The sequence below is a fragment of the Euprymna scolopes genome, chromosome 9 (genome assembly GCF_053919585.1).
Source record: "Euprymna scolopes isolate OS-2025 chromosome 9, ASM5391958v1, whole genome shotgun sequence".
NCBI lineage: Eukaryota > Metazoa > Mollusca > Cephalopoda > Sepiida > Sepiolidae > Euprymna > Euprymna scolopes.
The window spans coordinates 105976381-106003418 of NC_136490.1; the positions used below are offsets into that span (position 1 = coordinate 105976381).

The 27038-nt window shown below is 31.8% G+C and overlaps 1 protein-coding gene and 1 long non-coding RNA gene across 2 annotated transcripts in view; one reads left to right on the forward strand and one right to left on the reverse strand.

Moving 5' to 3' along the window:
* LOC145284798 (uncharacterized) overlaps positions 1-27038 on the reverse strand; it is a 989395-nt gene that overhangs the window by 582305 nt on the left and 380052 nt on the right. The window lies entirely within an intron of this gene.
* Positions 1-27038, forward strand: part of LOC145284799 (uncharacterized) — a 289096-nt gene that overhangs the window by 149264 nt on the left and 112794 nt on the right. The window contains exon 2 of the long non-coding RNA XR_013868884.1: positions 3966-4078. This is a non-coding gene — a long non-coding RNA (uncharacterized LOC145284799). The remainder of the gene's footprint in view (positions 1-3965; positions 4079-27038) is intronic.

Here is a 27038-nt window from a genome sequence, read left to right on the forward strand (position 1 = left end):
TGTAATTGTAAGATACCAACCCTACCTTTTTTGTGAGTGTCACCATAAACTGGCATCATGTCAACTAATAAAGAGGGTCAAGGTAAATGGAAAGAGTGAATGGAGAAAGCATAGCCAAACCTCCACTGGCTGAGTGCAAAGAGAATTGGAACCTTAAGGAGGTTTATTGCCACCCAAATTCAAGTAAAGGCCAATGGTCGTCGCCATCGAGAAATCAATGGTAAACGGCTGTTGCGATAACGTAAATTCTTTTGCAGGGGTTATCGAAAGGGGTTGAATCTCCTGGTTGTCTAGGGGGACGTGTTTCCCCTCGGAATCCATGTAACATCACAAATTGTTCTCAAAGAGAAATCCTTGATGACGGCTTGTGTGAATACTACTAGTGAGTATTTAATAATATATAAATAAACACAGTAGAGAGTTGTATGTGCGTGCGCATGACAAAAACTATTTTCGCAATAAACTCTCGTACTACTTGTCACACAACACTGAAATTAACAGGAAGTAGTAATCATACACCAAGGATGGCTTCAAACGAGAAACAAATCTTTGTTAGGATGCATAAACGACACGTACAGAAATATGTTGGCCAGTTGAAATGTAAACTTGTCATTTTTAATTTCGGACATAATTGTTATACTTTTCTCGCATTGAAGTGATTGAATTATTACTCTTTCTTACGTATGTGTCGATAGCTCAAATGGTAGGGAACAGGCGGGGAGTTTCGATTCTAACTGATGACATCTATTGCTTTGTTGTTTTTTTACTTTTCAAATCAGTACTCTTTCTGTCCCCTTTTCTTTCTCTTTCTCTCCCTCCCTTCTTATATATATATATATATATATATATATATATATATATATATATATATATATATGTGTGTGTGTGTGTGTGTGTGTGTGTGTGGGTGTGTGTGTATACGTATACCTACATACATATACATACACATACATATATACATATACATATATACATCATATATATATATATATAGAGAGAGAGAGAGAGAGAGAGAACGAAAGAGAGAGAGAGAAAATTATATATATATATATATATGTTTATATATATATATATATATATATATATATATATATATATATATATATATAATTTGCTCTATAATAATAAATACGAAATCCGTGTGGATTTAATGTAGCATATTTTACGTTAAAAAATAATTCTAAAATTTAAAATGAAAAATGAGATTGCATTGAATAAATATTAACATTGCTCCTATTCTCCTTATTGAATAAATTTAAACAACAACCGCTTTTTGAAATTATACAAATAAGTATGCCGAAATGTCTGCAAATAGACAAAACAAATTCCAGATACGAAACTAACATAGAATCAAAACAATAGAGCTAAAGCATAGTTAATTAGTCCGGAACAGAAAAAATAAATGTCATTTAACTGGACAAATCCGCTCCCTCCGATATTAATAAATAAATTAGACTAGGCAAGCCACGTTGTTTTCGCCCTCTGTCTGCTTTGGAATCTGCGATCGGCCAATATCTAATTGAAAATTCAGCTTCTGCAAATGCTTTTATAAAATAAATTGTTTCAGAATATTGCACCTGGCTGACTCACAAAACCATTTAAAGATTTTGGAGTCTGTCTCAGTTCTTTCACGCAAGCCGTCGCTTTGCCGACAAAATAAAAAAAAACATCGTTAAATCATTAGAAATGCTCAGAGATATATCTCATTCGTTCTCATACTGCTTCTATCTCAATTGTATATATATATATATATATATATATATATATATATATATATATATTATATTATTATATTTTACACGATTTCCAATCGCCTTTTCCTCCTTTTTTTTGTATATCTCTCAGTATTTTCTGTTGCCTTACGATTTAATTCGTCTTTACGTCGGGTGATACAAACGATTAATTCCTGATGAGTGTTTTGGTGAAAAGGGTGTCTAGTGTTTCTGTATATTATTTTCAAAGTGCTGTATAGGCTTTGTACTATTAAATATATATATCAAAGATATATATATATATATATATATATATATATATATATATATAGAGAGAGAGAGAGAGAGAGAGAGAGGGAGAGAGAGATCGATATATGCAAGTTCTAAGACTACCGTAGGTTAATTTGTTGTTGGGAATTTGACCTGCATTCGTTATTTGTACTTTTACATTTATTTTACTCTAAGTTTCTTGAGATTATATATATATATAGAGAGAGAGAGAGAGAAAAAGAGAGAGAGAGAGAAAGAGAGAGAGAGAAAAAAAAGAGAGAGAGAGAAAGAGAGAGAGAAAGAGAGAGAAAGAGTAAATCGATAAAATTGTCACCTCAGAAAAGAGTACATGATTCCATTTTCATTCGATGAAAACCGGTTTTCTTTTAATGATGCAGACTATCATTAATTGGTTAGTTGTGTATAAATCCTTAGAGCGATAGGTGCATGTTACAATGTCTGAAAGTAACACAATGTTCAACGAGCAAGACCTGAGGTGCACTGCTGTAAAACTCATGCAATATAACTAGCGTAGTTATAACAACAGGGTCATTGCCAGCACCCTCAAAATGTATCGTTGAATAGCCATGAATAACAGGGACGGGTGCAGGGTGATAAAAACAAGAATTTAGGACAGGGTTATGCTAGTAGTATGCTTCTCAGTGAGCACCAGATCATGCCACTTCATATCTCTTAAGTCGGCTTGAAAAAAAACATCAACATGTTGCGATTCCCTTGTGCAATCAGGTGACCGCTAGCACACCTTAAGTATGACAGCAGGACGCGGCGCCGGACCAGAAGTCCAAGGAACCCTTGATTTGTCATCAAGAGTGATACGATTTTCTCTCACTGCCCTCCTGCTCACCCGACTTTAATCCGCTGGACTTTCTTTGATTGGTCACGCGTCGGGAACGTCACCAACACAATCACACACCACTCTTAATTAAGCCTGATCGCAACCATCCGCCGAATATTCACCGAGCTCCCATCAGCTCATGTGGAAAAAGCATGCTCCCAGTTCCAGACCAGTATCGACGTGTTGAGTGAGTCTGGAGAGGGCTGCATTTAATAGATGACAGCTCTACAACATAATTCTTGTAATAGATTTGATTTTTTTGATAAAGATTTTTAAATAAAGCTGTAGTGGTGTTTTCTTAAGGCGTCACTTTTATCGTCCCACCCTTATATATATATATATATATATATATATATATATATATATATATATATATATATATATATATATATATACTTCATTTAATCACATAAATTATTATACGAATATATAATTTATGCGTAACTTTTTCCGCATTTAATTCAGCAGTACTAAATACATAGGTCGGGCAAGGAAGTAGGCTATGAAAATATATATGACAATTAAGTTACAGAGTATATACCGTGTTTTCTTTTCGTGAGAATATAATACGTAGGGCTCTTTTTGATGCAATGACTTTATTTTATTTAATTGCATATTTGATTGATAACCATCCACTATTTTTAGTTCACCTTGGTTTAGAAATACATTATGACCCTTGGACAGTGTTTGCAAATTAGAAATAATTTGATCAATTTACTGAGAGAATTATTTGATGAACGAATAATTTCTTGAAATAGGCAACCCACCTCTTTCGTATGATCAACGCCAATTACATTCCTTACTTTGTGGGTATGTAAATCGCAGGTTCACACCGAAAAAACTTGACATAATAGATGACTTAAAACACATTCGATGCGTTATTACCAAATTATTGATTCATTTAATGTATAGATTGTGTAAGAATTAAACCTCTACATGACACCACATACGCGCTGGATGTGCTGGCTATATCAACGATGTATATATATTTAAATGATAAATGCCCGAAAATTAATCTTCAGAACAAAACGAAATATTTGTACAATAAATAAGAATATTTTTCTGTGATATATTGAAATTTAATATATATGTAGTGTTTTTCTTCGAACATTTTCTTTTTCATTCAGATCTCAGCTAATCCCAACCCGAGCTCCGCCATTTTCTGGTTTGTCATCATCCCTGTCTTCTTGTCGACCAATAAGGATGCGTATTGCTTTCTGAATAGAACGACAGGTGAAAAGTAAGTTTGCCTTGCCATTTGCTCATTTTTTTTTGTCTGTCAAGGTGTCAATGTCAGCTCTTTCTTCTGCGATGGGTCACATCGAGCTGCTTGCAGGGTGGGGCCGGGATTAATGATTCGAGGCGGGGCTGTCTTTGTCTGCGCTCCCTTTTCTCATTTTTTATTTCGGAGCGGGCAAGAAGTAAACCACCATAAATAAACAGGAGAATAAATATTTAAATATGTGTCCTTGCAATGGGTCCAGTGTTGACAGTTTAGTATGAATTATTGTCGAATAGAGAGGGAAAAGTAAAAAAGAAAAAAAAAAGAAAAAGAATGGAAAACAGAATACAAAAATAGAAGTAGTAGAAGACGGAGAAGAAGATTTTTTTTTTATCTTCGCATCTTTGTGCGTGTATGTGCTCGAAAATGAAGAGTTTTTTTCTGGTTGGTGAGAAAGAAAGATAAAAAGTGGTGGCAAGAATGAAATGAACATTGGGGGAATTAAATGAAATATTGAAACTTGAAAACAGAATAAAAAAAAAGAGAAAAAATCGTTGTGCATCAAACTGAATAAAAGAATAACAACAAAAATAATAAAACGACGGAGCACATGAAAAATAAAAATGAACGCTGAAACGTGACGCGTTGACACCTTAAAAATTAGATTTCATTTTACAACGAAAACAAAATTAACATTTTTATTTTTTTAAATAACGATAACAAGAAATTTACAGCAATTTAAAAGCCTCCTTTAATTCATGATGACTAACTTGGCAGCTGGGACTACAAATACGAAATTGGCATTTCGAAGATGAGATATCTTATCCTATTTTATTGACTTCTCGAAAAACATAACTTGGGTGCCATCAGTTAGAATCGAAACCAAAACATTGAACACTCCAACCGCGTTGTTTAATGTTTGAGCTATCAAGAAATATGAAGTGAGATCATTGAGTGATTTTGTTAGGAAATAGCTTGAAGTGGTAACTTCTGATACGATGGATCGTAACGAAGAGTTCGGATAATGTATTTTAACCGATCCGTATAAATATCCAAGGTTTTCGTTTTTTAATGTTGGTCAAAAGAAATTAACAAAACTCTGAATAGGAAAAAAATGTAAAGATTGCTCCTGTTTTGAAGTTTTTTTTCACTGACTGTGGATTTAAATTATGAAGTAGTCATTTTTTTTCTTTAATTAATGTTATCAATTACACGGAGATGTAAGGGGTACTGCCCCTTACGGGGCTGGTTTTATTCTTAGAGCTGGGTTGGAATTGCGATATACCTGTTCTTAGTTGCATTTAAATTACGGATGTTGATATAATTATTTACTTGCCTAAGAGGGCGGAGTTAGACGAAAAATCTGTTTTCTTTTCTTTTACATGGAGGTCAGCACTTATCAAGGCCCGAAGGCCACTCAGGGATAAGGGTTATTGCGTGTACAGTAATCAATGAGATAGTATTGTTGTAATCATTAGTATTGGGGGTTTTGATAGAGTGTCTTACTTAAGGGGGCGGTTTGTCAGGAGTTTGTTTATGTCGGACTTGAAGACGTCCAAGTTGTAGTCAGGTGGGAAACAGGCAAGCGGCAGAGAGTTCCACTGGCGTGCGGTTCTAAGAAAGAAGCTTTGCTCATGGAATCTACGTTTGGATTTAGGCACAGATAAAGAGTGGGGAAAATTATTGACAGTAGTTTCAGCCGGACGGGTGTTTTCTTTTTAAATGTGGTGGGGAATATACGCACCAAAAAGTGCACTCTGGTCACTAACAAAAATAAAAAATGAATCACTCATGAAGGATTTCTCCTCCATAAGCCGAGACCAAAGAATAAAATGCAACATCAGAAAGATACTACACTTTGATCTTGACGCGAAGGTCAAATAAGTAAACGTGAACCAGAAAGGGAATTCTTAACATGCTAACAGTTCAGTGAAATAATTATCAGAGTAAACAGGACTCATGGATTTGGAGAGCACCATATTTCATTGAATTGATCTGGTGTAAATTTTCAAATGGCCACAAGAGCAGCAAATATTACAGACCGCATTCTATTAAGCACTTTTAAAACAAACGAAGGGATGCACACTCGACGGAACGGGAGACGGTCTGTGGCTGGTTATGTACTGTGAGGCTTAATAGATTTCAGAATCTTTTTATGCACACTCCTAAAAATGCAAAAATCTAGACGAATATTGACGTTGTAGAGATATGGGATAAGAAGTATTATATCATGGCAGTGTAGTAAGTGAATATATACTACACGTTGTTCCTAAAAAACTTGTCTCTCACTAAATTATTATTATCTATTTTGCATTCATATATCAAGATTTTTTTTAAATGCAAGAAGAAATACTTGTATGCAGTATGAGATAATTATATCCGGTACTTGTATTGGACTGAGCAATGGAGTGTGTTGTCTGCACTCAAAACAATTGTCCTTAATCAATTGAGAGGGAAACGCTTCTATACTATTTTTGCAGAATCCCCTTTTGAAGGGAACTGGTTATCTCCCACATTAAACCGACCTTATGTCACATTTTATTTCGTGGGTAACAAATAAATAGCCAATATGAGAGATTCTGTGAATTTGAAAATTTATTAGCTACGAATTAATATATATGTTTTATATGGGTTTGATAAATTTGTTTCTAATTTTAATGATAAAAATATACATCATATTTTATGAAAGACTATATCGCAATATTATATTTACAATCTCATTGACATTGGAATATGCGTTTATGATTTAAAAAACATGTTAATCGATTGTTTTTTTTTTCAATTATCTCCCATAATTTATCAAACCTGATAAAATCTCATGAACAGGGCAACACATTAACAGATTTCAATTTCTGTAAGCGTCGACATGTGCATGTGTTTGTATATGTGTATGTGCAACATGCATCCCTTAATTGATTAACTGACTATTAAAAACTTGCATCATATGATGCCACTTAAAGAGTTTAGTGAGTGTGTTCATTAAATGCATTTAGATTAATGCAAAATCGATTTGAAAATGCAAACAGAAAAACAATGCATGAAAATGTAGATAACTTCGATATTTGAGAAATTTTGTTTGATAAATATATTTCAAAGCGATTTTCGGGCGGATAATTTGGGCAAAACATCCCATTTAAAATTATTTTTTTTTAATTTAAACTGAATTCGAGTATATAAATATTAGAAAAACAACTTATAAATATCCTACAAAGTTAAGAATTATTTTACAGAAGAGAATTAATGCGAGTTATTTTGATCTGATTGAGAATAAATATAGCAGAAACGAGGTTAAGTAGCATTATCTGTTCATTGTATATATCGTAGGGATATATGAAAATAGTTGAATGTGATCTCCTTGAACAATTAAGTGTACCTTTCGTCAGATGAATGTACTAGTTTATTATTAAAAAACAAATCTTACTAAAAAATACCGATAATTATAGATTTTTAATAATTTTGATTCATTTTAAGATTTATTAAAATAGTTCCATATTAAGGCTATATTTCAGAAGTATGCAGTATAAAAATAAATACACATAATAGACCTTCTAATTTACTTGAGTAATTATATTAAGTACAGTTTACAGAAATTAGAAATAGAAGTATAAAAAGCCTAAAAAAATAATTGAACGTATTGTATTAATCATATACACATATTATATAAATGTATTGAATAATTGTAAATAATAAGAAAAATATATAATAAATTGCCAAAAGAAAAATATATTCTCAGTATAAACAAAATCAAATATATAATAATAATAGTACTCGTCAAAAATGTTTAATTCATTATTTTATTTTATTATATCTAAGAACACACACATATGTCTATAAGAGAGGACTTGAATGCCTTCTGGAGAGATTTGAACGTACACTGAAAGACTCTTGCATGCCTTCTGTCGAGAAATTTAATGCTTACTGGAGAGAACTTAAATGACGACTGGAAGCCTAATATCATCGTGTGTATAAGGTTTCTCCGTGCAGACAGCTGCACAAGCTTACGTTTTTCTACAAGATAACATAACTAAATATTCCAAAAAGCATAGCAATCTCAGCGCAAAAAGTCATCTCGCTATGACAAACCGACACTGGCTTTAACGAGCAATAGTGCACGTTCATGAAGTGATATTAACTCAAGAAATAGCACAAGGCTGTCTACACTACTTGTCTTCACTAATTCTTGTATTGGAATAGAGTATGATCAAAAGACTACAGACACTATTATAGTTATGATTTATAATCATTTTCAGCGCTTTATCAAATAAACACAATTATAAAAGTTGAGCACTTTCTGGGGAAATTGAAAAAATCCGTCCACATATATATATATATATATATATATATATATATATATATATATATATATATATATATATATATGATTACAAAATGAATGTAGACAGGAGAAAACTTTCACGCAATATTCTTTATATATATATATATATATATATATATATATATATATATATATATATATATATATTAGAAAGAGAGAGAGAGAGAGACTGTGTATGTTGCGTGATAGCTTTCTTCAGGTATACATTTATTTTGCCATCATATATATACATACATATATGCATGTATATATGTATATGTATATGTATATATGTATTTATTCAATGATACATATATATATATATGTATATATATATATATATATATATATATATATATATGTCAGACCTTTGAATTGAGGTTGTTATATGGATAAGTATTAAAAAATCCCTCCAAATATGGTTGGAAAAGCACTTGTTTCCGATTTATCAGCTTTTTTATTCTGATTAATATTGTTTAATTTACGCATGCAGAGCACACAATGTGTGTGAGAGAAAACTTATTCTATGATAGTAGATAAATAAACATTGTCTATGTTACACTAAAAAACGGAATAAGGTCAGAATTTACGTCACCACATTCACAAAGAAACCGTGAAATAATTACACCAAATGCACATACTGCTATATGACACGGTAAGCAGAATTGTTCGTCAGCGATTCATAGCCAACATGGGTGACTCGATCGGCATGTTTTATATTTAATATTACGGTATACAAAATACAGTTAAAATATAAAATGAAATAAATATACTCAGAAGAAATCAAAGATCACGCGAAATACGAATTGTATCACAAAGGAAATAACACCAGCATGAGATTATTTTATATGGGTAAGACCAGCACAAATACGCAGCCGTTTCTATATTGAATATAATTTCGAAGCTATACCATCGACTTTCCAACTAAATTCCCTATATATATATATATATATATATATATATATATATATATATATATATATATATATATATATATATTGGCAGCAAGCCATTATTAAGACACGTTGAATTTAAAACGACAGAATTATTCTTTCTTCCAAACTGGTAGGATATCTTTTCTATGTGCGAGTAGTGAAGTAACGTGTATTTATATGCATATATATGCATGTATATATATATATATATATATATATATATATATATATATACATGCATATATATATATATATGCATATAAATACACATAGATATATACATAGATATACACATACATATACACACATATATGCACAGACACAGACAAAGACACACACAGATATATAAGTAATTTTTTGGGAAATTCCATAATATATATATATATATATATATATATATTAATATATATATATATATATATATGTTAATATATATATATATTTATTTATTTATTTATACGTACATATATATACAATTATATACATATATACATTTATACATACCATTGTATATATATATATATATATATATATATATATATATATATATATATTTATATATATATATACACACACACGCACGCGCATTTTTTTTATATACAACATGTGATAGCATATACGATGCCTAGACGCATCAACCGGCAACCAGGGTGATTACAGAGTGTCGGTAGCTTAAGACGGTACGGCCACTCCTGATGCTTCTACGCAGCTTTTTCCACGAGGCCTAGTCTTATAAAAATCTTATCAACAAGGAGAATTCATAACGTGAGTTTATGTACAAGTCTTTTCGCTCTCAACGAAATCCAGCTGGACGAAATTTTAGATTTTGTCCTATGATTTTTTTTTAAGAAAGGAAATGTCTGAGTGTCTAAGAAATGCTTCATAATCAACCTCAATAGTAATTACATGGACTTTCCAACCTTTGTCACGCAGTTATACGCAGTGTCTCATATCGTGCTTTTTTTCGTCAGGTCGTGTGACTCCTTCTGGTTTTCATTCCACGGGAGATTCCACGGGAATTCTCAATTCTATAACGAGGGCATTTTTCATTTAAATGGTCCATGTCTTAATGTCTGGCCGCTTTTCTGTTTGGATTATGTGGACTGGAAATTGAAGAAATGTCTTGAGATCCACAAAATTGTCCAGAAATTGGTTGCACTCAGCAGTTTCACATTAGAAGTGTTTCCCTCCCCACTGTATATTACCCCTTTTTGGGAAACTGGATTATGGGCTCCCTTACTGTAACACATTGCAGTTTTCTGTCTTACATTGTTTTCAACAATTCCATAATTATTTCCAACACCTTTTCATGTTGCCATGCATATATTTGAAGTGATTGTGCCCTGTAGATATTGGCGCAACGTAACCCGATCATGTTTATATTAAAAACACATGTCTGAATCAGTATATCCCCACAATATTAGGTTGATCGCATTTGGTAGAAAATCATATGTAGAGCAAGGAGGAAATGATATTGCCATTGGGTCCATGGCAATTAAGGTTTCCATGATACTTTAATTGGTTCGATGCACATTGTTTGGTCTGAGTGATAGCAATGACTGTTATTTAAACATAATCATCTCTTCCATGACCATGTAATTTTTCTCTTATCAGACTTTTCCTTACTCATATATTGACCCATTTCATTTCAATATTTATTGTTATTCTTAAGTCCTAATTTCAACTTTTTACATTGCTTTGCTATTTCTTATCACCATATTGTCGTTTTCATTATATTAAAAAAAATTGATATTTTTAAACTTGAATTTTACTTCTCCGTAATCCGATGGATCATCCCAAAGAATGAACTTACCCTGGACATTTCCTGTTCCTCTGGATTATTAATAGTATTTAATACTTCTACTTTTTTGCATCGTTTCTTATTTCATAATCATTATGAATCTTTATGAACTTCTACTTACTGTCAAAATCTTTGTATGAAGATATGATTTAATTCATATTCTAGTGTTTATTTTAAATGTATTCATCTACAGAATTTATTGTCTATTTTGAAACCTCATTCATCTTATGAGCAGAATTGCATTTTTTGAAATTCATATTTATCTGTAATACTTGCCCGATATATATATATATATATATATATATATATATATATATATAAGACGAAAACTCTTTTAAAAATTTATTCAAATATTCAAAATAACATTAAGAACCTTTAAAAAAGGAGTAGATAGTTTGAAATATCGGGCTAGGATTACATATAAACATGGATTCAGAGAGAGAGAGAGAGAGAGAGAGAGAGAGAGAGAGAGAGAGAGAGAGAGAGAGAGAGAGAAAGAGATTATATTTTCAAACAATGTGATAAATATTTAAGTACATTAATTTGTCGATATGATGATCTACATTACTGACAAAAGGGCCATTTTCTTTTGTTGATTATTGTTGACTTATCCAATTCCAGGTACTTTTTAAAACATTCTTCTGTTTTGATTATGCAATTTAATTCATTTTATCATTTTTATTATTTGATTTGATTTACATATATACATTTATACACACACACATATATACATGTGGAGATGTGATCAAGATATATGTTCTATCTTCGGTTGGCACAAAGGTGGCACTTCAGACCAGCCTTGCTCTTACACAGTCTACTGCCACACTTTAGCTGGGATTGAAGGACGCTAACCGGTATTGCCCTAGTGTTGACATTCATATAACGGTTCTTCAGACATCCACTTTATTTGCAGATCATAGAGCAAATAGAACCTGTGTACTCCGCAGTGTTTTCCATATCCAAGAAAGGCGGATTTAAATGTGGTCGCTTGTGGCTAGCTAGATCGGCTCAATATAAAGTCAGTATATGCTTATACACACGACCACACTCACACGCACAAACATATATATATATATATATATATATATATATATATATATATATATACATACATATATACATACATATATATACATATATATACATATATATATATATAATATCAAATAAATGGTTGTTATTATATTAACAAAACTGATACTAAGGAATTATTATGAGCTAATAATATAAAATATTATAACTACTTGCGAATCGAGTGGGAAAAAAAAGGTATGTAATATTTAATTCTTTATCAAGAAAAATTAAGAAATAACATATGGAATTTGATGATATTAAAATAAACAAAATGATGAAATACGTTTTTCAAAATATAAATCTAAATTTTTAATTATAAAATTTATCCATTGCATTTCACATAAAACTATCAACACATAATTTATACAATTTAGATACAAAAAAAAACAACAAACTAAAAATATACTTTCCTGCCCTACTCTGACAAACATCAGATCCTATATTGTTTATTCAGAGACAAATAAAAGAAAAGAATAATGATAACAAGTAAAAGATAATGGAAGAAAAAAAGAACCTGTTTAGGACATAGCGTTTCAAAGCTAAACGCTTCTCATTTCTGAAGAATATTTAATTGTCCCTTTTTAATAGTGTTGTGTATTGTCTTAGTAAGTTTTAATTTGTTAAAGATGTACTGTTATATGCTAATTATAATGTATATATATAAACATACAACGGTTTATATATATATATATATTCATAAATATATATGCATGTATGCTTATAAAAAAAAAGAACAAACCAAGTCTCATCTTTACACAAGGGTCGTCTTTGTTGAAAGACTTTTAATTGATAGAATTCCTATCCAGAAGAAGTCTTACAATAAAGAGGAAACGTTGATAACCGTGTGGCTCTGTTTGTTCTTTTTAATCTCTTTATTTCTTCAGAATGCTATATCCATTATCCTAGTCATATATATATATATATATATATATATATATATATATATATATATATATATATATTGGCTCGACTCTGAGAAAGCTATGAGAAGATAGGTGAAGAGAATATGGGATGATGCGATAGTATAATCGTATTATATTTTTGGTGACAGAAGATGGTCGATGTTCTGCTTCGACACAGATCTCGATCAGAGCGTCTAACTAGAAATACGAATCAAAGCACACAGGAAAAAGCAAGTTTTGATTGGTCTATTTGGAAAATTTCGAATCGATCGCGTCACGCACGGCGGAGTTTTTATTTCAGGCAAAAGAAAACGGCTTTTATGTAAGAGCGAATCGTTGAATAACAAATTTGTCAATTCTTGCGGTCTCGATTGAGGTTTGACTTGGCAGGGCTTTTTTCCCAGGTCATGGGTTGAAAAGAGGAAAAAAAAATGTCATAAAGTTTTCTCTCTCCTGTTTGATCACAAGCATTTAAACCTATATTTGTAGAATTAAGGTAAGAAGATTCTACCTACATTGAAAGTAACTGATGCGTATATGGTCATATAGAACAAAAATACACACACACACGCATACCCATATATATGCATATATTCGCGCATATGTGAAATCAGGAAGACACAAGAACACATCTATACAAGTAGACACACACATATATACTGTTGGAAGTTTTTTTTTTACATTTAAAACTATAAAAAACTGTTTAATTTTTTTATTTTTTATCATTTGTTAGAAAACTATTTACTCATGAAGTCATGTAATAACCTGCAATCACTGCATCAATTTCCTCTCTCGAATTCACTATAGTATTAATTGTAATTTAAAGGATTATCATTTTTTTTACCATGAAACATGGTTTCGGGGATTTAAAAACAAAACAGTATATTAAAGCACGGCTCCCCAGAAGTGTTGATTAAACACCACCTCTCTTCATTTAAAAAAAGAAGGCATGTTACAGATATTAGATCTAGTTTCCTATTCTTAATTCATTTGGCTACCTATTCATGCTATAAAAATTAATTCCTTACCTGTGAGATTCATGTGTTCCCAAATGCAAAATGGATACATTTCTTTAATTTACCGGCTTGTATAAGATTCTGATAACTAATATATATATATATATATATATATATATATATATATATATATATGCATATATATATATACACAATATATAATAATAATTATATATATATATGCATATATATATACACAATATATAATAATAATTATATATATATGCATATATATACACAATATATAATAATAATTATATATATATATGCATATATATACACAATATATAATAATAATTATATATATATATATATATATATATATATATATATATATATATATATATATATCCTGACTGACAAACAATATGGATTCAGGCAAGCACGCGCAACAGCAGATATCTTAACTGTAGTTTCTGAACATATATACCGTTCATTGGACAAACCAGGAGAGGGTAGAGCGGTCGGGCTCGATATATCTAAGGCTTTTGACAGGGTATGGCACGATTGCCTTTTAAGGAAAATTAGATCATATTGAATAACTGGAAGAATTCATAATGTAATTTAATCCTTCTTATGTAATAGAAAAATCAAAGTTGTCCTCGACGGTCGTACATCTAAACAATATGACATAAATGCGGGAGTGCCTAAGGGGTCTATCCTTGGACCTCTATTATTCCTGATATTCATAAATGACCTCTCTGATAAAATGGTTTCGGAGATGGGTATATCTGCCGATGATACCACTCTCTATAACAGATATGAGGGGAAAACAAATGAACACATATCCAAAGAAATGGCAGAAACACTAGAGGATGACCTCCAATCTGTAGTGAGATGGGGACAAAAATGGATGGTCACATTCAATGCTGCTAAGACTAAGCTTGTTTCCTTCAATAACTACAAGAACCCTTCTCTACCATTAATAGCAATGGCCAAGAACACATTGCCTGAAAGTACTTCTTTTGAACTCATCGGCCTAACGTTTACAGGGAATATGAACTGGAATAGATACATTGAGAGCATTGCCAAGGCTGCTGCAAGGAAGTTTGGCTCCCTCTACCGTGCTAGAAAACTACTTACGCCTGACAGTAATCCATAGCTCTATAAGGCCACCATTCGCCCATGTATGGAGTACTGTTGTCACATCTAGGCTGGTTCATCTGCTGCTTGTCTCTCGCCCCTGGACAGGGTTCAAAAGAGAGTCGCCAACCTGATAGGTCCTGAATTGTCATCTAGGCTTCAACCTCTGTCCCATCGACGAGATGTTGCATCCCTCTGCCCGTTCTACAAATACTTTAATGGTGAATGCTCTTACGAACTGCAAACACTTGTACCTCCCCGACGTAACTACCCCCGACAAACCTGACAAGCTACTAAGTCTCATCCCTTTACAGTAGAGATCCCTAGGTGCAAGGACGCCTTTTACTCCAATAGTTTCTTCGCCAGATCTGCGGGTCTTTGGAACTCCCTTCCAGGATCCTGCTTTCTTATCTGCACTGATATGCAGAAGTTCTAGTGTAATGTTAACAAACATCTTTCTACTCATCTCCCTTCATAATGACTCCGATAATTAAGTCCCTGATAGTAGCCTCCTGCATCAAAGTGGCACTGGGCCTTGTTTGGGGTGAAAATTGATATATATATATATATATATATATATATATATATATATATATATATATATATATATATATATATGGTGACCAAAGAAAACGGGCCCTTAGCCTAATTCGGCCCCGTTTCTTAGTGTTTTGTCCGAATGAAATGAAACTTTGGCCATAACTAGTTCATTATATTCAAACATTTACATCGAAACACTAGGGCCTTTGGCCTTTTTTTTTCCTTTTTTGTCCGTTCTACAGCATATGTTCTAGATGGCCTCTTTTGATTTTTGTATTTTTGGGTCACCCTGTATATATATGGAGAAATGGAAAAGGAACAAACCAGGTTCATCATAGTTTCGTTTTGATTTAAAAATTTCCTCAATTAATGACTATATTTGTGACAGCTTTAAGCAAGTATAAAAGTTATCTAATTTAATCTAATATTTCTATTAACGCATCTATTAAATTCATATTGTTTTCATTAATAAGTCCATCCAAACTATAATCTTACATATTTCCTAAGTCTGTATTCGATATTAACCTCCGCTATGAATACTAAGTTAGTGGCAATGTAATAGACATATATTTTAATATATCTTTTGCCTTGTTTTTCACTTGCCTTATTTTATATTGTTTTTATCTATATTTCTTTGTCTGATGGCTTAGTCGCGGATGTCTACTTGCATTTACAGTTCATTTATAAGCATATGTATTATAAATCCATTAGCTATGTTCTGTTATCAGTGTCGATCACATATAAGGGCACTTGCCTATAAAAAACTTAAACGGGCGTTACATTTCTACTAGCCATCACTATGATTTTCCAGTCATGATATTTGCATTATTATGAGGTTAGTGTTGTTATTTCCTTCTAGATGGGGTTTCAATACTTACATGTGTAATCTATTTTCCTTCATTTGACATCATTTATGGACATTCTGAAATATTGATTTCGATATATTGTGCCGATGTAATGCGAAAGAAAGCAATATATTGATGACCTTTCAAAAAAAAAAAAAAAAGAAAAAATATAATGTACAATTGAAATACAAAACTCAAATCATATTTATCTAACAAAATTGTTTCGGATTATCTGAATTTTTTTAGTTAAGGGTTTAGTTATTCGAGTTAATACAAATAGTTTAACTCTTAACTAAAAAAAATCCATAATATTACGGATTATATATTATAGTAAAGTGCTTGATTAATCGAGTTAATACGAATAAGGAAACCCTTAACTAAAGAATACATATTACTGTTTTCTTCATGAAGCGTTATTCACACAAGATTTCGTGACATAATATCAAATATACTTAGTAGAATTCAGTTGTAAAGTTATAATTTTATAGAGGTTGAAGCTTCAATCCCAAGTGCGGGCAACACTGGATTTTTTTTTTTAATTCTTTGGACTTCTAGTAGGCAATGACTAAGGGATGTAAACATGCTGCCCCTGTGAATAAAATAAAGAGTTACACTAAAAACTCTAATTTGACATAAAGATTCCCGAGTTCAGTTGAAAGATTCACGTGTTCGATGAGATACACTTGAAGAAGATCTGGAGTTACATCGACCGAAACGTATTGAAAATAAAAATCAATATTGGTTCAGTTGACTTAATTACTCCCATTCTCTTTTTATCTTACAAAATCCCAAGTAGTATTATCATATAAACACAGAGAAAGATTGTCAAGAGGATGAAGAAAGGCCTGAATGAATTGGACGAGTAATTGATGCTGCACAAGCGTTCATATGAATAGGGCTATGAATTTGCAATCTCTAATATTACATAAAATTCAGAGCCGTTCAAGCTCATATAATGATATTGGACAATTGGGAGAAAGCAGTAACATTAGTTGAAATCTGAGTTCTTACTGATAAAAGGGAAACAGATCGGAGAGGGAGAAGAAAGAAAAAATGTACAACATAAGACATAGCTGAAATCATAGGATAATTTCAATCATTCCCGCAATGATAGTAGCTACGATATTCATATAAACCTAATTTTAAAAATCAACTTGCGAATACAGCCAGTGAAGCCAAGTTAAAGGAAAATCAGAATGAATATGCGGAAAATATGTTATATATTATTTTACTTTTATATATTCATTTTATAAAAATCTCTTGAGATAAGACTTCATATTGTTTGTACTAAGTTTAATTTTGCCGACTGTTATCCTCATCTTCATAGTTGTTGTTTAACAACGAGTCGCCCACTTGCCTTCGGGATCGGAATGCTGAGTCTTCTGACTGTACTCCAGTAATTGCTGCCTTCCATAGTTTTGTTGTCTGCCCACATTTTGGTCAAGAAATCCTCTGGCCTCCTTCGGGTTAGATGGAAATCTCTATCTTCAGACAATGCTCACCTGGAGCAGTAGAGACTCAACGAATCTCTCCAGAAGGCAGAGGTCGAGTTGGCTGACATTTAGTGAAACAACAACTACCAAGATGATTATGACGGTCCACAAAATATCAATACACAAGACGAAGATGCTATTAAATATCAATCGGTTGGAATCTCTTGAATAACAGGGAAATAGTTGATATTCATTAACTTCACTTATATTGAATAAAATAATAATCATAAATACATTGGAAAATGAGTACAATTTATAATCGTTAATTGCTTTTGTTATATAGGGGTTTCATTAAAAGAGAGTCTTAGAGAGGCTTAGAGAGAGTTTTATTAGAAGCACAGTCTTCGAGTCTTAGAGAGAGAGAGATGTTGTAGTAGAGAGATGGATGTTGAAAGACTCAGAGGGGGATTGTTCGTTTTATAAAGATATTCATATATATTAAAATGTTTATTACTTAGATGTGTTTATATGAATGTGCTCTTAGAGTGAGGAGATAGTGTTCAGACAGTCTTAGTGTAGATATGAGATGTAGAGTTCACATTGTCGATATGAGATGGCGAGACGTGTATGTAAGATGTGTATGTCAAGACCTTTTATAACACAGATATATAGACATATAATAACAATTTTCACTTTACCTTTTGGTAGAATCACAACACAAAGCCGACGTTTATAAAAACACATGATGGGTTTATTTCTTCTCACGGCCGGCCGTGGTTTTCATCATCAAGAATTCAAAGCTTCACATTCTAAGTTTCAAAGTGACCATCTCGCTTCTAGACAAGCTGCAGACTATCTTCTGTCGTCCTCAAAACCCCCTCTGAGTTTCTCCCAGTTTCTCCTTTCTTAATTCTAAAGTGTTCTATCTCTAGAACTTTATATTTTCCATGACGTCATACACACGTGTTCTGGGCATACGTGTCCAAAACTTTTCCTTTTTTTACAAAAGGAATTTCAACCTATATTCTCAGTAACCTATATTTCCAATATGTTAAAAATATGTTTATTAAATTATCGTGTAGCTGCATTCTTTCTATTGAATTTTCATAGCAAAATTGACAGTGAACATTCTTTTCTTGAAACTATTTTTTCTCTAAGCTAAAACAATCGTTTGTTTTACATTCCATTTTCTAATTCTCACACGTAATCTATTTCTAAACCTAAATTACGAGGTTCGAATTTCGTCTATGCTATTTCATTTTCATTTTAACTAAATCTCCTTATTTTTATACTTACATGAAAAGGGGACAGCCCTTAACATGTAACACTTTTTTCTCCGACATATAGTTTTATCCAATATGATAAGAATTAGATGGCAAAATACTTTACTGATATTCACTTGATAAAAGCGCCTTCAAGATCATTGCTTATGTTTAAAGCACAATTTAACCATGATAATTGACGTTTACATTTAAAACTAAAATACAATCATTGTCACCGAATAAGCAGAAAGGTCAGACATATAAAATCCAAAGTGTGTTGTTTGATGTGACTGGTGCGCGTTCGAAATTAATGTTTCTGTTTCGAGCGCAGTTGCCGCATTGTACATGACTTTTGTATTTCAAACTTTATTTCAAGACATTGTATATAAACGTATCTTTATGAAATCAACAGTAGATTCTCTACAGTGCAGGATATACTTCAATGTATTGTGGAATAAGTCACTGCTATAAGGCATGTGAATTTCCTTCTCAGTGCACTATGATGGGACCCTTACTAGATTAGGCAATTAATTGATTTTGCTTAAAATGACGATGCCAATAAAAATATGGGAGTATGAATTAGTCGATGATCATCATTCCACCCCGAACAATGCCGGGTACCCTTGCTCATATTGATATCAATAGCCAGACACATCAGAATAGGTTTCTTTTTACTCTGATCACGAGTTACAGCGGCGATAGGGATCCAAACAATAAGATTAGCTTCAATTTGTAAAGTTCACAAGCGAAAATAAAACGAAAAAGACCTGACAGAATCTTAAATCTTGGATATAAAGACGAAAAAGAAAATTAGAATCAATTCACTCTCCTCCAAACATCATTCAAGGCAAACCTTAAAAAACGATTAGAAATAATACGTGAAAAAAAATTGCTTGAGAGAGTTGCTGATATTTAGTAAAAGAAATGTTAATCTTTGTATATTTTTTCCCCAGAGCAAAAACCAGACTGGCCCTAATAACCGACTGTAGTATTATCCAATATTATCATTAGGTTGGTGCAAAAGAAATGTCGATAGTTGAACGTAAAAACAACTTATTTTTGCACCAACCTAATAGTTAAGAAGTTAGAAAATATACTATTATATCGCGTATCATATTGTATTGAAATTGCCCGGGACACGGTAATAAGCCACTGATTTTAAGGAACTAACAATGCAGAATAAGGATTATTGTAAATACAGGAGCCACTTATTTACCATAGTCTGGAAAAGACGAAGGTTGTAGGTAGGAAGAAAACAGTGACACTGAAGAGAGTTCCATAGCCTTTTAAGTTTAAAACAAGAAGCTACTGGAATAAAAAAAAACTGTATTAATATGATGGTTAAAAATAGCGACTCAAACGAACTGAAACAAACTAAACAATAATTAGATCATAAAAGTCTGAAGAATACATGTCATAGTTATAGTAAAGTCTGACACTAGAACAAGGTTAGTATAAAGAATAGAAACTAATTATACCCGAGTTTTTTTTTGCCCGACTACTAGACATATCAGAATTCAACATCTTTGTAGACGTTATTTAATAAGATGAAATACAAAAGAGACTATTGCACGTAGCTGACATGCAATTATGAAAATCTCCCCATCCTAAGAATTTCTAACAAATCAATGGAAACAAATAACGACCATCTACAATGGGAGAAAAGGAATACTACAATTCTGAATATGTTTAATGGAAGTAAATCAAATACTAATTTCCTCGCTTGTCGATTCCAAGACAGTAACAGTAGACAATACAAGACAGTGGAAATAAATCGTCATTCGTAGATAAATGTGTTTCTTTCTATAAACAAAACATGAAGCCGTGCATTTATATGTCTCATTATTATGATGTTTGTGGAGTAGATAAAATTATTACAGGATTGATCGAGCTTTTTAGGAATTGTCAAAAGGTTGTCAGCCATTATCAGATGATAATTTGCCACTTCATTAGTCAGTGATAGATTCCTTCCAAATGATTAATGTACCGGAAGCAAGATAAACATTTCATGTTTTAGTATTTGGTGTTAGTTGTATTATATGCTAATAGCGTACAATTAAAATATCTTTATGCAACATCAACAAAAATAATGTCGCACGTTCTATATATTTTTGACCCATTCGTCGGCCCATCAACTCTAGTTTTACAGTAGACCCCCGGGATACGATGACCTCAGGATGCGTTCTTTCGTCAGGTTGCGATGTGGAATACAATGTTTTTCCGGCCCCTGGTTACGGTGTTATTTATTATGTAGTTTGTTTATATACATGTGTATTATATACTGTACTGTATTTTGTAACTATTTTTACTGCCGTATCCAGGCTTTTTTTTCCCCTGTATGTGTTTGTGTCTATGGGACCAGAGCTAAGTTATTCGTTTGTTTTTCATTGATTAAAGTTGGTTCATAATTCGTCGCTTTTTTCATTAAGAAATTGTTTGTTTATCGCTGACCGAAGGAGGCATCGATACCGTAGACGGCAAATCAGACTTTAGTAATTATTTTAACAAAAAAATATCCCATACAATCCGTGTACTTTAGTCTAATCGCCTACTTAACATTCAAGCTTTACGTTATTTACCTATACGCTCTCCTCTCCTGGAATTTATGCACAATTAACACTATTGCTACTAATATATATATATATATATATATATATATATATATATATATATATATATATATATTACCGATTAATCTGCTTAGTTACACACGTTTCGAATACTGGATCGTATCAACGATACGATAATTTGATGAGAGTTTACAGAAATACTTATTATGGTGAGAACAACACACAACATCTTTACTCAGACGACATCAGCTACAGTAAATTAAAAAAAAAAACATTTGAAGAGGATAAAGGATGAGGGGCAGAAAGGGTTAAAAAGAAGGACGTAAGATAGCTAAAACGTTGAAGGCAGAAGTAGAGATAGAAAAAAAGGAATAAGAAATTATAGTGAGGGAGAGAGACAATTAGATACAAGCAGTTAATATTGCAGCGTTTACTTGTGGCGGTAGGCTACGGAAACATATTTAACGGTTGGTCGTTGAATACATGTCATATAGAGTTTGACACGTTAATTATCAGTGCGGTTTGGGAGGATCGTTGTTTACAATAACTAAGATGTGGCCTCATAAAATAAGCTCAGTTATATATATATATATATATATATATATATATATATATATAAATATGTATATATATATATGTGTGTGTATATATATATATATATATTTCTCATGCATATATACTTTTAACCAATATATATCTTAGTGAATTATACTTTATCCGTATCCTTACCATCATTTTTTACCACTTTTATTTTTGTTTTTATATTTATTTTTATTTCCATCTATTTAACAATTTATACGTGACTCAGTATGTCCGTCTATATGTAAGTATATATCTGCATACTTGTGGTTTCATATGTATATATGTGCATGTGTTCATTTATACCAATTTCTAACCCTAATAACTCCGATATATTTGAATGTAAATATCAAATACCTCGAACTCATATATTAAACCAGGTAATTCTACCAACACATGATTCTAGGCCCCCACCTATTTTTTTTTTATCTAAACTAGTCTGCACTTGTAGGACTTCTGACTGATTATAACTTAACCCCTTCCCAATTAATTCTTATATCCGATAAACCCAATACAGACGCTTAAATATCAAACCCCCCCTATTTTAGGAGTATAATTAATCCTATATATGCCTAATCTTGCCTAATTATTAATCCTTACTTATATATAATTTAATTTATTTTTTTATTTCTCTAACTTATACCTACTGCATGTATACAATTACTTGCCGAATCGTATCCTATATATGTTGCTATTATTATTATTATTATTATTATTATTATTATTATTTTATTATTATTAATATTATTATTATTATTATTATTATTATTATTATTTTAATATTATTTTAAATCTTCTCCTTTCCTATTATTGCTGGACCCTTTTTCTCTCTACATCCACTTCTCCCTTTAACGTATAACCAATCTTAAGTCCTTCGTTTTCACCGTTTCTCTGTCTCTCAACATCTCTATTCCTATCCGTGTTTGGTTTAATATTTTAATACCCCTCACCTGTTTATTACCTTCCAATGCTTTTTTTTGTTTTTTTTTGTTTTGTTTTTTAACTAGACTGCTGCTGATTTGATTTTTTTGTGTGTGTTCTTCTAATATCTTCTTTTTCTCGTCATGACAATTATTTCTGTAAAGTCTAATGAAATTATTGTACCATTGATATGATTCGGTAATCGAAATATTTGTTCTGAAATAGTATTGAGCACTCTCTTTAGGGTTTTACTAATTGCCATTTCTGCTATATATATATATGTATTATGATATATATATATTCATATATCTATCTATATATCTATAAAAGTGAAAGTGTATGTGTGTGTGTCTGTGTGTACTTTTCCCTATGCAATAACTCTGTCAATTTTCAGTCTAAAGACTCCAACTTTGATATACAGGGTGCTGAGATTTGGGGAAATCTGTGCAATCCATTTTCGGACAGAAATTTTCCAGTTGAGGGTTTAAAGTTCGACGATTTGTCCTTTAAGAACTCTAACAATCTCCTCCGCGAATGTTGGTATAAACCCTTGAAATTGTAGATATGGGTTCCTTGGACATGGGTCTAACTTAATAACTTGATGTGAGCCCAAAATAATAAATGTTAAGGGGTCTTAGTAGGGGTCAAAGTTAAAAATAAGTTGACCTCTTCGGTCTCTACCAAATTACTCAGATAATTTCTAGTCTCAACATTTTAAATTTGACATAAAGGTTATTCAGAGATAGGGCAAGCTTTTTAATCGGTTTGGGGCGACAATTTGCGGTACCAATATATAAATGCATGCATGAATATTTGCACGTATGCCTAAAGCTTTCGAATATTTGCACGTATGCCTAAAACTTTCGACAGAGACGACGGATTTTCACAAGATCAGTATAGTTTGGAAGTTCGACCCCCACATACAAATTTATTGTGTCTAAACTATTACCCAACATATTATGTAACTTTGGCATGTCGTTATATGCACGTTCAGTGGTGATATTTTAATGATAGATTCCATTCATGGACACTCGCCATCACAATCGGAATATAATATGAGGAAAAAGTTTCTACTTTTCTCTCTATATATGAAGTCCCCCCACTGCTACCAGTTGTCACCAGGTCACGATTCGGCATATTTCTACTACTGTGCGATTACACCTTTCGTACCTGCAAGATACATACATAGACATGCAATACTCCTTCCGTATTCCGATTTCCGCATTAAAATCACTAACTTCTCCCTGACAATGTTCCTTTTTTACAATTGGCTGTGACTGGATATTTTCATATTCCAGAATGAAAAGAATTCCTACATTAACGAACACTTCTAAAATGTAACAATAACCGCGGTGCACCCCACAGAAGGCAGATTTAAATGCGACAAATATGTCCCGATTATTAATCATTTAGAAACAGACATTCATATATCGCTAACATCATATATAACGCCATAGATATTCAACGGTAACAACTTGCATAAATACGGTCCGATTTTCCTACATTTACACTTCTGTCGCTATCGGCAGGACAAACTAGCGAGCGGTAAACAAACACATAAATAAATAAAAACTATTAACCGCTCATAAACAGAGAGTTAACTTCTGATAGCCGTATAATGGAACCAAGGTGAGCAAGTAAAATAATTCGTATACACACAGTCTTCTCCGTTTATGCTTGCAACTATTTACAAACAATTAACATTGCTTTGTTTATTAAAAAGAAACGAAATTGGAAAAGCCTTCATATTGTCGAATAAAAAAAGACCTTTGAAATAATATTTAACTAATTCTCATTTATCATCTTAATACCATGAACAAATTACCGTAAAAATTAATCGTCCCCGTCCAAACATTTTAAACATCGATTCGGAAAGTCGAAAAAAGAACGAAATGAACTATATTTTAATTATAATATTTTGCTTAGAAATGTGAAGCCCAGACTTTCAAGTCGACGGTTAAAAGGATTTTGACGACTCACAAAGTAACTATTAGCAAACGATTAAAATTGCATTGCTTACAAAAAAAAAATTAAACGAAATAGGTAAAACCTTTAATTTGTCGAATAACAATTCACGGCTTTAAAATTCATAGCAAAATCTCACTTAGTTTAAAAGATTGAAAGTTTTAGGAGATGTTGATCTCTTGGCAACCGGGCTAAGATCATATAATTCTTGTTTATTACTTATTTTTTGTGTTATTTGACCAATATAATCGTGTTATCTATTTATTACATATTACCTGAATTTTATTCAAGAACGTATGGAAAAAATAATTAGTTTATTTCATTTTAGTAAGAAGTATAACGACTTAGTAAGTCGTTCTTACTAATATAATTACAGAGGAAATACATATCTGGTAAAAATAAAAAATTCGTTTCATTATGTTTTCAAGTTTCAAATGAGGTTTATACATAAACGAACTACAGTTATAGCAGAACATTTTGGGAATATTCACAGAAAACATGATTAAATGTTGACCAGAAAAATAAAATTTGATAATGAATTTTTTTTTGTTCACTTGTCAGTTTGTTTAGTGGATCTAAAAAGTAAAAGCCCCTTCATTTTTTTTTCAAGTTTTCAATTCGATGTTTAAGTTTAATGGACGCCGAAGATTTCTTTCCCAGTTATTTGGCCAGCGTATTTTGATATCCACATTTACCAGCATCACCCCCACCCCTCAAATGAAAAACCTGCCACGAAGCAAATACAGGGGTAATTGTGCACTTCCGCTCTATTCAGTGTTATCAATTGACTAGTACATATGATGAAATAGCCAATAGTACACTACTCTAAAATGAAGAGTGTAATATCTGGGCGGATTATATCAGAAGAAATGCTACTCTTCTATTAAAAGAAAAGCAGTGCCTGTGGTTGATTGTATCATACAGACAAACAGTATACTACATTACATCTGATACAAAAGAAGCAAATACACCTGAGAGCATAGTATACAAGAGAATACAAAAAATAACAATAAAATCATATACTTAATTATATTAGAAAATCCGAACACGACGAGTAATATGGTTAAGCTTTAAGATGGAACAGCAACGTACTAGTTGTTAACACTGGAAAAGAAAGAACAAGATATTCTAGTAAAAAATATCAGAAATGTGTAACTTAAAATATTGCAGCATTAAGAAATAATTATATAATGTTATAAATTGCATTTTAAAAAAATTCTTAATGCTGCAATATTTTAAGTTATAAATTTATTATATTTTTACTAGAATACCTTGTCCTTTTTATTTCCAGTTTTAACCACTAGTCCTTTACATTTCCATGTTCCAGCTTAACGATATTACTTTTCATGCACGCATTTTTCTATTGTAATCCATGATTTTTCTAGGCTCCCAACAAATTAACTTGTTCTTTGATTAATTTTAGTCTGCACTAATCTGCTCTCAATACAACCACTCCAAAGTATCTCCTTTTCATGCTTTCACTAGTGAATTAGTAGTAACAGTAGTTGCTGAAGCGACGTGGTTGCTATGGGAATCATTCATAAATAACGTATTTCACCTCTTTATTGTTTTTTTACGATTTTGAACACCAGAAAATTCATAATAACTTTTGTTTAACGGAACGAAAATTGAAAAGAAATAATTTCACAAGTAGGTGATCTATAAACTGAAATAATTGTTTGGAAATTGGTCGAAAAATGAGTAAGCGGTGAGCTTTAAAGCAGTTCTAAATGACTA